Here is a 16137-nt window from a genome sequence, read left to right as displayed (position 1 = left end):
TAAATCAAATAAAAAAAAATATATATATATATATATACAAAAAACAAAAAAAAAACTTTTTTTAACTTTTTATTTTATTTGTCATAATATGTATTCATTCATTTGATAGGGAAATCATAATACAGGTACTGAGAAACAGAAACTTTTTTTCCTCCCTCCTCCCAAAAAAAACAAAAAAACAAAAAAAACAATTAAATAACCTTTTTTTTTTTTTTTTCGAATAAAATTAAATAAATAAATAACCCTGTAAATCTGTGCTTTTGCATGATGTACTAGTTACTATGGTAATCTAATTAGTTACTATGGTAATCTAATTAGTTACTAAAGTAATCTAAGTCACAGCAGCTCAGACGAGGCACCAAGCAGTGTGGGTGGGGAGCGTTTCCACAGAGTGTTTCCAGAGCGGCCAGCCTCAAATGGGGGTGTCAGGGACAGATGCGGAAGGAGATTTTTACAACAAAGTTCTAAAGTTTAGCGATATATCAGATGTATCAGATTATAGGTGTTTTTTTTACCCTTCGCGTTCATATTTCGTTGTGTTTGTTGCATTTTTGTTGCGTTTTGCTTTATTGTAAAATATGTCAATCGAGAGGGTGAGTGATGTTCATATGTTGTCAATATTCAGTGTTTTATTGTTCATAGTTAATTTTGTAAATCCCACATTCTTTATTTTCGTGTACATTCTGGGTGTCTCATTCAGTAAAAAAATGTAAAACTCCATTCCGTTTTTTAAGGCAGTCTGTCATAACGTTTTTAGCATTCAATCAGATATTATTGTGAGGTTTTGTATTAGTGTTCCTAAAAATAGATATACTGGTCCCCAGATAATTTTTTTTCTCTAAATTTGGCCCCTCGAGTCAAAATAATTGCCCAGGCCTGCTTTCGATGATCACAGACAGATACTAACTAAACTGATGGTACGTGATAAAATGTGAATAAACTTTGCCTAGGTTATAGGATGAAGGCGATGCATGTAATCAATGTCATGTTTACAGACCTGTCCTCTTGAACACCCTTGTGAAAACATATGCAGTGTCAAAGGGATAGGAATATGATTGCTATATGAGGCCAACGTTGACTTGTAGTAACTTATTTGTACCACTTGTGACACCCTAGTGTCCACCATATCTGGATTATTGAAAGCAATTATAAAAGCAGATGTATTGGATTGCTATGGTTATCTAGTATAGTTTCTGTTACAAGCAATGCTATCCACATTTATGTAATAGATGATTACCGTATTTTTTGGACCATAGGGCGCACTGGATTAAAAGGCACACTGCCGATGAGCGGGTCTATTCAGGTCTATTTTCATACAAAAGGCGCATTAAAGGGGTCATATTAATATTATTTTTTTTCTAAATTGAAAATACTTCCTTGTGGTCTACATAACATGTAATGGTGGTTCTTTGGTCAAAATGTTGCATATATTATGTTTTACAGATTATCTTCAAGTCGCTTTCTGACAGTCACTTCAGGATGTACCATTTTGTGGGCGGTTTTATTTACGTGGCTCACCTTCGACAGCGTCTTCTCCCCGTCATCTTTGTTGTAGCGGTGTAGCGTGCAAGGATGGGATTGGAAAAAGTGTCAAAAGACGGAGCTAACTGTTTTAATGACATTCAGACTTCAATCAATAACGGAGCAGCATCTCCTCATCCGTGGCTCAATAATGCAACAATGACGCTGGAAATGTGTCCCATGGAAAAACGTCCGACTGGAACCTTGTAAAAACTAAAGTTCCGTGGGTGAATTATGTTAACTCACTACAGTTTTAGCACTTTGATAGCTAGTCTACTGACAGATATAAGTAAGAAATTTACACTACTTTATATTAGAAATAGCAACAGTGGAGGATTAATGTCCCATAAGAAGATAGAGAAAAATAAGAAGCTTATGACTAGGGCGTCGGCAAGTACTACAATTGCGAACGGGCGCATATTTTCAGGACTTATGTAGATCCCAAATACACATCGGCAGATACCAGAAGGTAAGAAAAGTTGGTTTTGCATAATATTGCGAAACAAAACGCCATATAATATGTCTGCTAACAGGTGCCATTTTGCGGTTCTTATACGCACACCATAATAATACTCGTATGTTTAATGCGCCGTCAATCCATCAAGTGGTGCGGCTTCATAGCTTACCTAAGTAAAACATTTTGACAGATTTTGGAGCGATGCGTGTAATGTTCTATATTCTCAATGGAACATTTAAAGATTTGGTGTTGTTTACTGCCATCATACTGCAGTTTACACATTTATCTTACGTATGACTGTCATCTACTGGTCACACTGATCAATACACCATGTACCAAATAAAATTGCTTCGAGGTCAGTAAACACAACCAGAATTATTCCGTACATTAGGCGCACCGCGTTATAAGGTGCACTGTCGATTTTTGAGAAAATGAAAGGATTTTAAGTGCGCCTTATAGTCCAAAAAATATTGCTGGTAGCATTAAAGTTTGGGGTCACAAAGCATGATATAACTCTATGACAATGGCTGTCGGAGTTGGGGGTTTGCGATGTCACACCCTGTCTTAAAATGCCACCAGTATGTGAAGTACCAGCGGTCAATGTACCATACAACTATTCAGCCTACCATTCTAAGTTATAGTTTAGTTACGACGGCCATCTTTGTACTGCCCCTGCTATGTAACATCTAACAGTGCCGTGAGTTAAAGTAGCTGTAGCTATATATTTCTTTACACTGTGCAAGCTTGTTACATCAAAATTAACTTAAAGTGTAACAGATCATAAGCTAGTATAGGGTATACTGTAGTAATAATAATAATAATAATGGGTTAGATGTATATAGCGCTTTTCTAGACACTCAAAGTTTTCCACAAAGAACTGAGAAACCATCAGTCAATCACTCCACATGCACAACTTGATGTTGGTAAGCTACATTTGTGGCCACAACTGCCCGGAATGTTTTTCTTTTTGTTTTTTCTAAACGTGGTCTTGTTTCCAATCTGTTATAAACAGTTTATATATTAAGCCAACATTGAAACATTAAACATAATACAACACTAGTTCTAACAATATTATACAGCATGTACAGCAATGTCAAATATAGAAACGTCTATAACTTATTACTTTATTTGATGTTTCAGCTACATCATATAGTAACATTTGTTTGTATTGTATAGCTTTGAACAACTAGAAATTTGGAAGTTATTTTACACAAATGTACACATTTGTAATAGATATACACTTTCATTTTCAGAAGTAAAATGTAAATATAGTTTTTTTGTAAGTTGATTTACCCAATACTACTGACTGATATTACCATGTTTTGCATACTTTATTCACAGTAGTGATTGTTTTTAATGCTGTCTGAAAAAGAAAGGTTTGCGTGCACTAAAACATGTGCAACCGAATACCATTCACAAAGCTGATCTACTAAACGTGTGCAAATCCATTTTGCGCCTCTGTCTTCATTAATATGCAAAATATATGCTGATCATCAACACGTCCAACATACTGGGAGGAGAAAATGCAAATATAATTATACAATGTGATTCATCAACACTCATCACCGTTTTGCGAGCGCTATTCAGCGTTTTATTTAGCACGTGTCAGAAGGACGTGCAAACTGCCAGTTCCACACACGACTGTAGGATCAGTGCTCGGACTCAAAGACAGACGATGAACAGATGAGAATCCTCCGTCCTACGTGTGTGTGTGTCAACATTTTGGTGGACAGTCAGAAATAAAAATATTAGACTTGTGGTCTAATCACCAATTTCATTTGATAGTTTTATTACTGCTGAATGAGACTGAATAAAATGAATGTGTTTTTGTGACTGATGCTGTTTTTTTATGTCGTTCGTTTTTTTATTTAGAAAATACACTATATTGCCAAAAGTATTTGGCCACCTGCCTTTACTCACATATGAACTTGAAGTGCCATCCCATGGAATTGTCCAAAATGTTTTGGTATCCTGAAGCATTCAAAGTTCCTTTCACTGGAACTAAGGGGCCAAGCCCAACTCCTGAAAAACAACCCAACACCATAATTCCTCCTCCACCAAATTTCACACTCGGCACAATGCAGTCCGAAATGTAGCGTTCTCCTGGCAACCTCCAAACCCAGACTGGTCCATCAGATTGCCAAATGGAAAAGCGTGATTCATCAGTCCAGAGAAGGCGCCTCCACTGCTCTAGAGTCCAGTGGCGACGTGCGTTACACCACTGCATACCACGCTTTGCATTGGACTTGGTGATGTATGGTTTAGATCAGGTGTCTCAGACACGCGGCTCGCTGGCCACAATTGACGTTATTTTGCCGGCCCGCACCTTAATATGAAAATGTAATGTTAGTGCGGCCCGCAAGTTTTATATGAATGGCGCTTGACAGCGTCATACTTGCCAACCGTCCCAATTTTTCCGGGAGACTTCCGAATTTCAGGGCAACCATTCTCTCGAATGTCTTCACCCAAACAACAATATTAAGGGTGTGCCGTGATGTCACTGCCTTTAGCGTCCTCTACAACCTGTACTAACAGCGTGCCAGCCCACTCACATGTTGTATTTGGCTTCTGTACACACACGTAAGTGACTGCAAGACATACTTGATCAATAGCCACACAGGTCACACTGAGGGTGGCCGTATAAATAAGTTTAACACTGTTACAAATATGCGCCACACTGTGAACCCACACCAAACAAGAATGACAAATACATTTCGGGAGAACATCCGCACCGTAACACAACATAAACACAACAGAACAAATACCCAGAATCCCATGCAGCCCTAACTCTTCTGGGCTGCAATATACACCCCCGCTACCACCAAACCCCGGCCACCCCCAACCCTGCGCCCCAACACATCAACCCCCCCTCCATGTGTCGGTTGAGGTGGGCGGGGTTGAGGGGCGGCGGGGTTTGGTGGTAGCGGGGGTGTATATTGCAGCCCAGAAGAGTTAGGGCTGCATGGGATTCTGGGTATTTGTTCTGTTGTGTTTATGTTGTGTTACGGTGCGGATGTTCTCCCGAAATGTATTTGTCATTCTTGTTTGGTGTGGGTTCACAGTGTGGCGCATATTTGTAACAGTGTTAAACTTATTTATACGGCCACCCTCAGTGTGACCTGTATGGCTGTTGACCAAGTATGTCTTGCAGTCACTTACGTGTGTCTGCAGAAGCCTCATACAACATGTGACTGGGCCGGCACCCTGTTTGTATTGTGAAAAAGCGTACGCAATGACAGGTTGTAGAGGACGTTAAAGGCAGTGCTATCACGGTACGCCCTTAATATTATTGTCCGGGTGAAAATCGGGACAAATTTTTGGGAATGGTTGCCCCGGGAGATTTTCGGGAGGGGCACTGAAATTCGGGAGTCTCCCGGAAAAATCGGGAGAGTTGGCAAGTATGTTGCTAGGGCGGGATAGCCATTCAAAGAAGGTGAATTCATTAAAAAGTGCATGTTAGATTTTTTTAAGAAATCTTTTATCGCGGCCCAGCCTCACCCAGTTTCTGCATCCAGTGGCCCCCAGGTAAATTGAGTTTGAGACCCCTGGTTGAGATGCAGCTGCTCGGCATTGGAAACCCATTCCATGAAGCTCTCTGCGTACTGTACGTGGGCTAATTGGAAGGTCACCTGAAGTTTAGAGCTCTGTAGCAACTGACTGTGCAGAAAGTCTTTGCACTATGCGCTTCAGCATCCGCTGACCCCTCTCTGTCAGTTTACGTGGCCTACCACTTGGTGGCTCACTTGCTGTTGTTCCCAAACTCTTGACTTTTCTTATAATAAAGTTGACTTTGGAATATTTAGGAGCGAGGAAATTTCACGACTGGATTTGTTGCACAGGTGGCATCCTAAGACAGGTCCACGCTGAAAATCACTGAGAGCGGCCCATTCTATCACAAATGTTTGTAGAAACAGTCTCCATGCCTAAGTGCTTGATTTTATACACCAGGCCAAGTGATTAGGACACCTGATTTTCATCATTTGGATGGGTGGCCAAATACTTTTGGCAATATAGTGTATATTACTGTATTTTTCGGACTATAAGGCACACTTCAAATCCTTTCATTTTCTCAAAATGTACAACCCGGTGCACCTAATGTACAGAATATTTTTGGTCGTGCTTACCGACCTCGAAGCAATTTATTTGGTACATGGCGAAATGATAAGTGTAACCAGTAGATGGCAGTCACACATAAGAGATATGTGTAGACTGCAATATGATGGCAGTCACACATAAGAGATACGTGTAGACTGCAATATGACTCCAGTAAACAACACCAAAATCTATCAAAAATGTTTTAGTACGACTTTGGTAAGCTATGAATCCGCACCACTTGATGGATTGTACTGTGCTTCAACATACAAGTATTATTATGGTGTGTGTATAAGGTAAGACATATTACCTGGCGTTTTGTTTCGCAATATTATGCAAAAGCAACTTTTCTTACCTTCTGGTACCTGCTGATCTGTATTTTGGGATCTGCATAAAGTCCTGAAAATGTGTGCGTGTCCGCCTTTGTTGTCCGTGCCGACAGCATAGTCGATAAGCTTCTTCTTTTTCTCTATCTTCTTGTTATGGGACATTCATCCTCCGCTGTTGCCATTTCTAATATAAAGTAGTGTAAAGTTCTTACTTATATCTGTCAGTAAACTCGCCATTAAAGCTCTAAAACATACCGGTGTAGTGAGTTTACATTATTCCAGAAAATACGGTTTTATAATATACCTCCTCCATGAAAATACGTCTTTCATTATGCATTTTCTTGTGTTTTATTCATTCCAAACGCACAAATACACTGGTAATGTGATCCACAGTCTCGCGCACTGAATGTGAAAGTGAAAGAAAAGTGTCAGAAAGTGTCAGAGTGCATATGATTCTTTTGTCTATATTGCAAATCAGAAAAGGTGTGATTATAGATGTGTGCTGCTGGTTCAACACATTGCACACAGGTACAAGTATGATAACATGAATGTGAAGAAAATGGATCATCTTCCTGGTAAAAAGCCCTGTATGTATGCAAAATTCTCATTTAAATAAGGTGGTCTGCACCACTTTTAATTGCACATTGTTAGTCGATCACACACCCACAACACACGCTATTTTATTTTTTGCATACGCTGTCGAGTACGTGGTATTTGGATCTTAGTAAATCAGGCCCTATAAAGCTTACTTACGACGATCATGGTTTTAACATTTCCAAACAAACATTTAACAACCCCCACAAAATCATCCAAAAACAAACAGCGCAATGTTTTATGGCGGGGGTCAGCAGTCTTTAGTGCCGCCCTAGTGGCTCCCTGGAGCATTTTTAAAAAAGGATTGAAAATGGAAAAAGATGGGGGAAAAACAATTTTTTTGTTTTAGTATGTTTTTTGTGTGAGGACAAACATGACACAAACCTTCCCAATTGTTATAAAAGCCCACTGTTTAATATGTTTGTGTGTATGCTTCACTGATGAGAGGATTTGGTGAACATCGTTATGTCCTACTAATTTGGGCGGTTTTTGAACTCACCATAGTTTGGACTGTGACGCAACAGTTTGTTTACATGTACAATCTTCCACTCCTTCTTGGTCTCATTTTGTCCATCAAAAGTTTCATGCTGTGCGTGAATGCACAAAGGTGATCTTTGTTGATGTTATTGACTTGTTGGAGTCCTAATCACGCATATTTGGTCAGTGCATGACTGCAAGCTAATCAATGCTAACATGCTATTTAGGCTAGCTGTATGTACATATTGCATCATTATGCCTCATTTGTAGCTATATTTGAGCTCATTTAATATCCTTTACTTTTTATCCTCTTGGTATATGATTTAGTTTATCCCTCATGACACATTATCTGTATGTCATATTGGCTGCATTTCAGATAGTTGTTTGTGTGCCATGTTGTTCCAGACCACAGCAAACATTACCAAGCTTGCCAAAGATTGTAATAAATCTATTAAAAGAAGACAGCCTGCCTTTTCCTTTAACTTGGACACACACATCTATACCTTTGGCCAGGGCCGGCCCGTGGCATAGGCCGTATAGGCAAATGCTAAGGGCGCCGTCCATCAGGGGGCGCCACGCCAGTGCCACAAATGTTGGGAGAAAAATAAATAAATAAAAAATAAGTTGGTATTATTATTTCTAAATACAAAAAATAATCCCACGTTAATTAAAATGCAAAGTAAAGCCTATTTAATAGAAATATTATTTGTTACAACATTACGCCCCCCCCCTCCTCCCCCGCACGGTGCGCCCCCTCCCTTCCCGTATCGTGACTCTTTTTGGACGTCCCCACATCAAAAAATCAACACAAGATGCCAAAACTGTCAGGTGCCCAGGGAAGAAAAAAGAGAAAAGAAGAGGAGGAGAAACGAGAAAAGACAGAGGTAGCAGGTAGGTAACGTTAGCCTACATGAAATTATTTGTCTGTTACAGAATGTGATAGTAACCTGGCTTTTTAGCATTAAGCTAATGTTACATGATTCGGCAATTGCTAATAGTTGTGTTTTAACGTCGGGTTAATATTGTGGAGGGGGCTAAATTGTTATGGAAAATAATAATGTAACGTTAGGTAATTACAGTACTCCCACTTTACATTCCTCAGGGACATTTCTTTCTTTCTTTAGTTTATTTGGAACATGAACACACTTACATCATAATACATCACACAATTTCATATCATTTCATTTTACATCATGCCCGAAAAGGAGTAGGAAGAAGCAAAGCTTATTTAATCCTACCTCTTTCCCACTTCAAAGCGTTTATAAATATATAGAATCATTTACTGACCTTTTTATATAATAAAATAACATCTATGAGTTAGTATACAACAGTTTTGTACTATGTAATTCATTCATTAATTCAGTCATTATTAACATACTGAGATGAAGAATATCTTATTTTCAATAAGGTTGAAAGTATTTCTCATAATTCTTCTTCTTTGTACTCTGTAAGCACTATTATTTTGAACAACCTCTTAAAATGGATCATATCAGTACAATTTTTAACTTTTTTACTTAATCCATTCCATAATTTAATTCCACATACTGATATGCTAAAAGTTCTAAGTGTTGTACGTGCATATAAATGTTTGTATTAGATCTCTCTCAAGCAGGTGTTTTTTGTTTACATTGTTATTGCCTTCTGGTTAGCTAATGTTTGCCCTGCAGGTAATAGTCACTTTTCCACCCCTTTATATATTAGGTATAGTTGTAAGTAAAAAAAAAAGGTCAAAGACAAAGCTATTCGGGTTCTTGTGAGTATATACACTTCACTGCCGATGTGGGGGGGGCGCCACCTAAAATCTTGCCTAGGGCGCCAGATTGGTTAGGGCCGGGCCTGCCTTTGGCCATTATAAGCCAGTAATTTCCAGGAGTTATCTCACCTTCTGAGTAGCCTCTGATTTACTAATGGTTTTTAATGTTGTAAAAATGTGTAGAATAAATATTACATTTCAACATTTCTGTCAACAAAGATTTGCTTCAGCCTGCGACACAGTCATTTTGATAGCAGGCTATTATTGCTAATACAGACACTTATAAGACTTTTGTACGGCTTTTCATTTTTTACAGCTCCAGACAGACTTGTTTTTTGTATTTTTGGTCCAATGTGGCTCTTTCAACGTTTTGGGTTGCCGACCCCTGCTTTATGGGTACACAGTGGCAGCCATTTTAACTATATTGCTACATTCTGGGGGGAAAAAACGTCACATAAAATAGCAAATATATTTAGATGCCTTTAAATAATTTTTTACTTTCTGTAACTACAAGAAATTGAAGTACATTTTCCTCAGTTACAGTAAGTAGTAGTATCATTAACTGAGAAACATTTTTACATTAAATTTAGCTTTAATAACATGAGGCATTTTATTTTTACATTTTCTAGTGCAAAAATGCAAATCAAAGATCCTCTATTTGAGAGTAGTACTATACTTTTCAAAGAACCTACTGCAAAAAGACTAATCAAAGATTGGCTATATTACAAAAATGCTCTTCTGCTTTTAAACCTATTGTTCAAGATAAAAAAGTTTGTCAAAGATCCTTCATTTGACAGGAGCTAAGGTTTTAAAAACAGCATAGTGCTTCTGTCATGTAAAAAAAAAATGATTAGCCTTTTTGTAGTAGATCCTGAAAGACAGCAGAGTACTACTGTCATATAGACATACTTTTATTTTGAAAAAAGAAGAGGGTTTTTGTCATATAGACAATATTAGATTTTGGCAGTAGGCCTTTAAAAACATCAGAGCTCTACTGAAAATTTAATATATTTAACTGCTGTTTATAGGTCCTAGAACATAAGATTACATTAGATTTGCAGTAGATACTGTCGGTCCGTAAAGACAGCCTAGTGCTCCTGGCATATACAGGTATGTGTCACTTATATTTATATAGCGCTTTTCTCTAGTGACTCAAAGCGCTTTACATAGTGAAACCCATTATCTAAGTAAGGTACATTTAAACCAGTGTGGGTGGCACTGGGAGCAGTATCTTGCCCAAGGAAACAACGGCAGTGACTAGGATGGCGGAAACGGGGATCGAACCTAGAAGTTGCTAGCACGGCAGCTCTACCAACCGAGCCACGCAGTCCATGGTTAGGTATTAAAAAAGTGGAAAGAAGAAATATCACCAAATTGATTCATGTTTTTGTTACATTTAGCCTTGACCAAGTGTCAGGTTGGTGCAGCATTGATCAAAATCCTTCGCGCTCAAGGATTTCACTTTAATATAATGCATTGACATTTTTCAAGAAAAACAACTCTGCTCTCCTTGAAACGTAAGAGCATCTAAAATTAAATGAGTCACGACTTGCTTTAATGAAAAAAAAATATGAAAAAAATGAAAGAGCTTTTCAAGGACTAAACATTTGCATCCCCACACACATGATAAAGTTTACTGGGTTTAGAATATTCCTAGAATAACACCTTTAAAAAAGTAGATGATTCTGCCATTGCTAATGTCACAGTCTGTAGTGTTATATAATTTTGGTGGACCACCCAGGACACCCCCTACACAGCAGTGTGATACCGAGAGAAAAAGTGTGATAATAATCAGAGAATTGAAATTGTATTGCAATAAACTGGTTAACACGTTGCTGTCCTCTCTTCTTTGAGTACAACATGGCTGACATATAAGTTATTAGTCATAATCATGATATATATGTTTTATTAAAAGCTGTGTTTATTCTTAAATGGGCCCTCTTATCCAAAAGCATTTTTTTTTTTTTTTGACCTACTGTAACCTGTATTTGTGTGTTTGGGATCTGCATTAGTCCCGAAAATGTGAAATCAAACCATGGAGGCATGGTGGAGAAAACAATCTTGCCTTTCGTCATACTTCTTCCAAACGAGCCATTTAGAATTTGTCCAATTTGTGACACACTTTCTCATTCAATGCGTTTCTTTATTTACATTGTAAATTGTCACTGAAGGCATCAAAACTATGAATGAACACATGTGGAGTTATGTACTTAATAAAAAAAGGTGAAATAACTGATGTGGTGAAATATCCCCTTTGCTCTGATTACTTTTTTGCACACTCTTGGCCATCTCTCAATGAGCTTCAAGAGGTAGTCACCTGAAATGGTTTTCACTTCACAGGTGTAATAGTTTTGATGCCTTCAGTGACAATCTACAATGTAAATAGACATGAAAATAAAGAAAACGCATTGAATTGAGAAGGTGTGTCCAAACTTTTGGCCTGTACTGTATATGTATGTATGTATTGTGGAGTCTCTGCTAGAAACCCCCGATCAGGTAAAAGTTCCCACAGGGCCAGCAACCGCAATGACAGCAGAGCTCAACACAGCAGGAGCGAGCGGAGCCTGGGCAGTGTCATTGATTGGAGGTATGTCCCAAATGTCCTCCTCAATCAGCCTGATTTGTCAGCACCTTCTCAGAGCACACCTGCTCTGAGTCAGGCAGTCCAAATGTTTGCTATTTAAGCTCAGAGCTCTGTCTCACTGTGTCGCTGGTTCTCCTCAGAAAAAGAACTCCTGCATCGGGCGCTAAGCTAAACTCCACTATGTTCTCCTCTGTCGAACATTTGCCATCCATCCATCCATTTTATACCGCTTGTCCCTTTGGCAAATCCTGTATGTGCTCTTTGCCATTAGAGAGGTACCACAGGCCTCCACGGGGTTCTCTCCCTTTGAAATCCTCTTTGGGCGCAACCCCCGAGGGTTCCTGGACCTGGCCAAAGAGGCATGGGAGAGCCAACCCTGCCCCCACCGCAGCGCTATTGAACACGTAGACCGCCTCCAGGAAAGGGCAAAGAAGATATGGCCACTTGTTCGCGAACACATGGAAAAGCCCCAGGCATCCCAGGCGCACACCTACAACAAAGGCGCCCGCTTCCGGGAGTTCCAGGCTGAGGAAAATGTTTTGGTTCTCGTGCCCACAACCGAGCGCAAATTTCTGGCAAAGTGGCACAGGCCATTTGAGGTAGTTGAGAAAGTGGGGCCCGTCAACTACCGGTTGGGTCAGCCGGGCCGGCGTAAAGGATTGCAGATTTACCATGTGAATGTCCTAAGGTGGCTCCTCTCTGAGCTGCCACCTTACCGTGGTAGAGGAGTTTGCGTGTCCCAATGATCCTCGGAGCTATGTTGTCCGGGGGCTTTATGCCCCCTGGTAGGGTCTCCCAAGACAAACTGGTCCTAGGTGAGAGATCAGACAAAGAGCAGCTCGAAGACCTCCATGAAGAATAAAAACAAAGGATTCAGATTTCCCTCGCCCGGGTCACCGGGGCCCCCGTCTGGAGGCAGGCCCGGAGGTGGGGCATGATGGCAAGCGCCTGGAGCCATGGGGCCCGGCCGGGCACAGCCCGAAGAGGCAACGTGGTTCCGCCCTCCAATGGGCTCACCACCCATAGCAGGGGCCATAGAGGTCAGGTGCAATGTGAGCTGGGCGGAAGCCGAAGGCAGGGCACTTGGCGGTCCGATCCTCGGCTACAGAAGCTAGCTCTTGAGACATGGAACGTCACCTTGCTGGGGGTGAAGGAACCTGAGCTAGTGCCCTAGGCGGAGAAGTTCCGGCTAGATATAATCGGACTCACTTCGACACACAGCAAGGGCTCTGGAACCAGTTCTCTCGAGAGGGGATGGACTGTCTTCCACTCTGGCGTTGCCAGCAGTGAGAGGCGACGGGCTGGGGTGGAAATTCTTGTTGCCCACCGGCTCAGAGCCTGCACGATGGAGTTCAACCCAGTGGACGAGAGGGTAGCTTACCTCCGCTTTCGGGTGGGGGGGACGGGTCCTGACTGTGGTTTGCGCTTACGCGCCAAACGGCAGCTCAGAGTACCCACCCTTTTTTAATTCACTCGAGGGAGTACTTGAGAGTGCTCCCCCCGGGTCAACGCTTATGTTGGCAACCACAGTGAAACCTGGAGAGGCGTGATTGGGAAGAATGGCCGCCCGGATCTGAACCCGAGTGGTGGTTTGTTATTGGACTTTTGTGCTCATCACAGATTGTCCATAACAAACACCATGTTCAAGCATAAGGGTGTCCATATGTGCACTTGGCACCAGGACACCCTAGGCCGCAGTTCCATGATCGACTTTGTAGTTGTGTCATCGGATTTGCGGCCTCATGTTTTGGACACTCGGGTGAAGAGAGGGGCGGAGCTTTCTACCGATCACCACCTGGTGGTGAGTTGGCTGCGATGGTGGGGGACGATGCCGGACAGACCTGGCAGGCCCAAACGCATTGTGAGGGTCTGCTGGGAACGTCTGGCAGAGTCTCCTGTCAGAGAGAGTTTCAATTCCCACCTCCGGAAGAACTTTGAACATGTCACGAGGGAGGTGCTGGACATTGAGTCCGAGTGGACCATGTTCCGCACCTCTATTGTCGAAGCGGCTGATTGGAGCTGTGGCCGCAAGGTGGTTGGTGCCTGTCGTGGCGGTAATCCTAGAACCCGTTGGTGGACACCGGCGGTGAGGGATGCCGTCAAGCTGAAGAAGGAGTCCTATCGGGTTCTTTTGGCTCATAGGACTCCGGAGGCAGCGGACAGGTACCGACAGGCCAAGCGGTGTGCGGCTTCAGCGGTCGCGGAGGCAAAAACTCGGACATGGGAGGAGTTCGTCGAGGCCATGGAAAACGACTTCCGGACGGCTTCGAAGCGATTCTGGACCACCATCCGCCGCCTCAGGAAGGGGAAGCAGTGCACTGTCAACACTGTGTATGGTGAGGATGGTGTTCTGCTGACCTCGACTGCGGATGTTGTGGATCGGTGGAGGGAATACTTCGAAGACCTCCTCAATCCCACCGACACGTCTTCCTATGAGGAAGCAGTGCCTGGGGAATCTGTGGTGGGCTCTTCTATTTCTGGGGCTGAGGTTGCTGAGGTAGTTAAAAAGCTCCTCGGTGGCAAGGCCCCGGGGGTGGATCAGATCCGCCCGGAGTTCCTTAAGGCTCTGGATGCTGTGGGGCTGTCTTGGTTGACAAGACTCTGCAGCATTGCGTGGACATCGGGGGCGGTACCTCTGGATTGGCAGACCGGGGTGGTGGTTCCTCTCTTTAAGAAGGGGAACCGGAGGGTGTGTTCCAACTATCGTGGGATCACACTCCTCAGCCTTCCCGGTAAGGTCTATTCAGGTGTACTGGAGAGGAGGCTACGCCGGATAGTCGAACTTCGGATTCAGGAGGAACAGTGTGGTTTTCGTCCTGGTCGTGGAACTGTGGACCAGCTCTATACTCTCGGCAGGGTCCTTGAGGGTGCATGGGTGTTTGCCCAACCAGTCTACATGTGCTTTGTGGACCTGGAGAAGGCATTTGACCGTGTCCCTTGGGAGGTCCTGTGGGGAGTGCTCAGAGAGTATGGGGTATCGGACTATCTGATTGTGGCTGTCCGCTCCCTGTACGATCAGTGTCAGAGCTTGGTCCGCATTGCCGGCAGTAAGTCGGACACGTTTCCAGTGAGGGTTGGACTCCGCCAAGGCTGCCCTTTGTCACCGATTCTGTTCATAACTTTTATGGACAGAATTTCTAGGCGCAGTCAAGGCGTTGAGGGGATCCGGTTTGGTGGCTGCAGGATTAGGTCTCTGCTTTTTGCAGACGATGTGGTCTTGATGGCTTCATCTGGCCAGGATCTTCAGCTCTCACTGGATCGGTTCGCAGCCGAGTGTGAAGCGACTGGGATGAGAATCAGCACCTCCAAGTCCGAGTCCATGGTTCTCGCCCGGAAAAGGGTGGAGTGCCATCTCCGGGTTGGGAAGGAGACCCTGCCCCAAGTGGAGGAGTTCAAGTACCTAGGAGTCTTGTTCACAAGTGAGGGAAAAGTGGATCGTGAGATCGACAGGCGGATTGGTGCGTCGTCTTCAGTAATGCGAACGCTGTATCGATCCATTGTGGTGAAGAAGGAGCTGAGCCGGAAGGCAAAGCTCTCAATTTACCGGTCGATCTACGTTCCCATCCTTAACTATGGTCATGAGCTTTGGGTTATGACTGAAAGGACAAGATCACGGGTACAGGCGGCCGAAATGAGTTTCCTCCGCCGGGTGGCGGGGCTCTCCCTTAGAGATAGGGTGAGAAGCTCTGCCATCCGGGGGGAGCTCAAAGTAAAGCCACTGCTCCTCCACATCGAGAGGAGCCAGATGAGGTGGTTCGGGCATCTGGTCAGGATGCCACCCGAACGCCTCCCTCGGGAGGTGTTTAGGGCACGTCCAACCGGTAGGAGGCCACGGGGAAGACCCAGGACACGTTGGGAAGACTATGTCTCCCGGCTGGCCTGGGAACGCCTCGGGATCCCCCGGGAGGAGCTGGACGAAGTGGCTGGGGAGAGGAAAGTCTGAGCTTCCCTGCTTAGGCTGCTGCCCCCGCGACCCGACCTCGGATAAGCGGAAGAAGATGGATGGATGGATGGATGAGTTAACATTATTTCTTTATAGGGGGAAAGATGTGATGTTACGAGCTAGGGAATATAACAACTACACTACCCAGCATGCAACGGGAGTCACGAGCATGCGCGGTAGCCCCGAAAAGTGTTGTTGCATGTCGCCACGCCGGCAGCTAAGAATGAGGTTATGAGCACGCTGTGAAAGTAAACGTCAAGAACTCAGCCAACACGCCTCGTCTGCATTATTTATAATTAGACGGACAACACATATACAGTGTGATTTTGTTTTGTTTCCAAGGAAAGAAAAACAAAAGTTAAAAAAGGGAGATGTCATATATGTATG

Source organism: Nerophis lumbriciformis, linkage group LG38 (assembly GCF_033978685.3).
Source record: "Nerophis lumbriciformis linkage group LG38, RoL_Nlum_v2.1, whole genome shotgun sequence".
NCBI lineage: Eukaryota > Metazoa > Chordata > Actinopteri > Syngnathiformes > Syngnathidae > Nerophis > Nerophis lumbriciformis.
The sequence above is the reverse complement of the archived record's forward strand: the minus strand, read 5'-3'. Positions refer to the sequence as shown.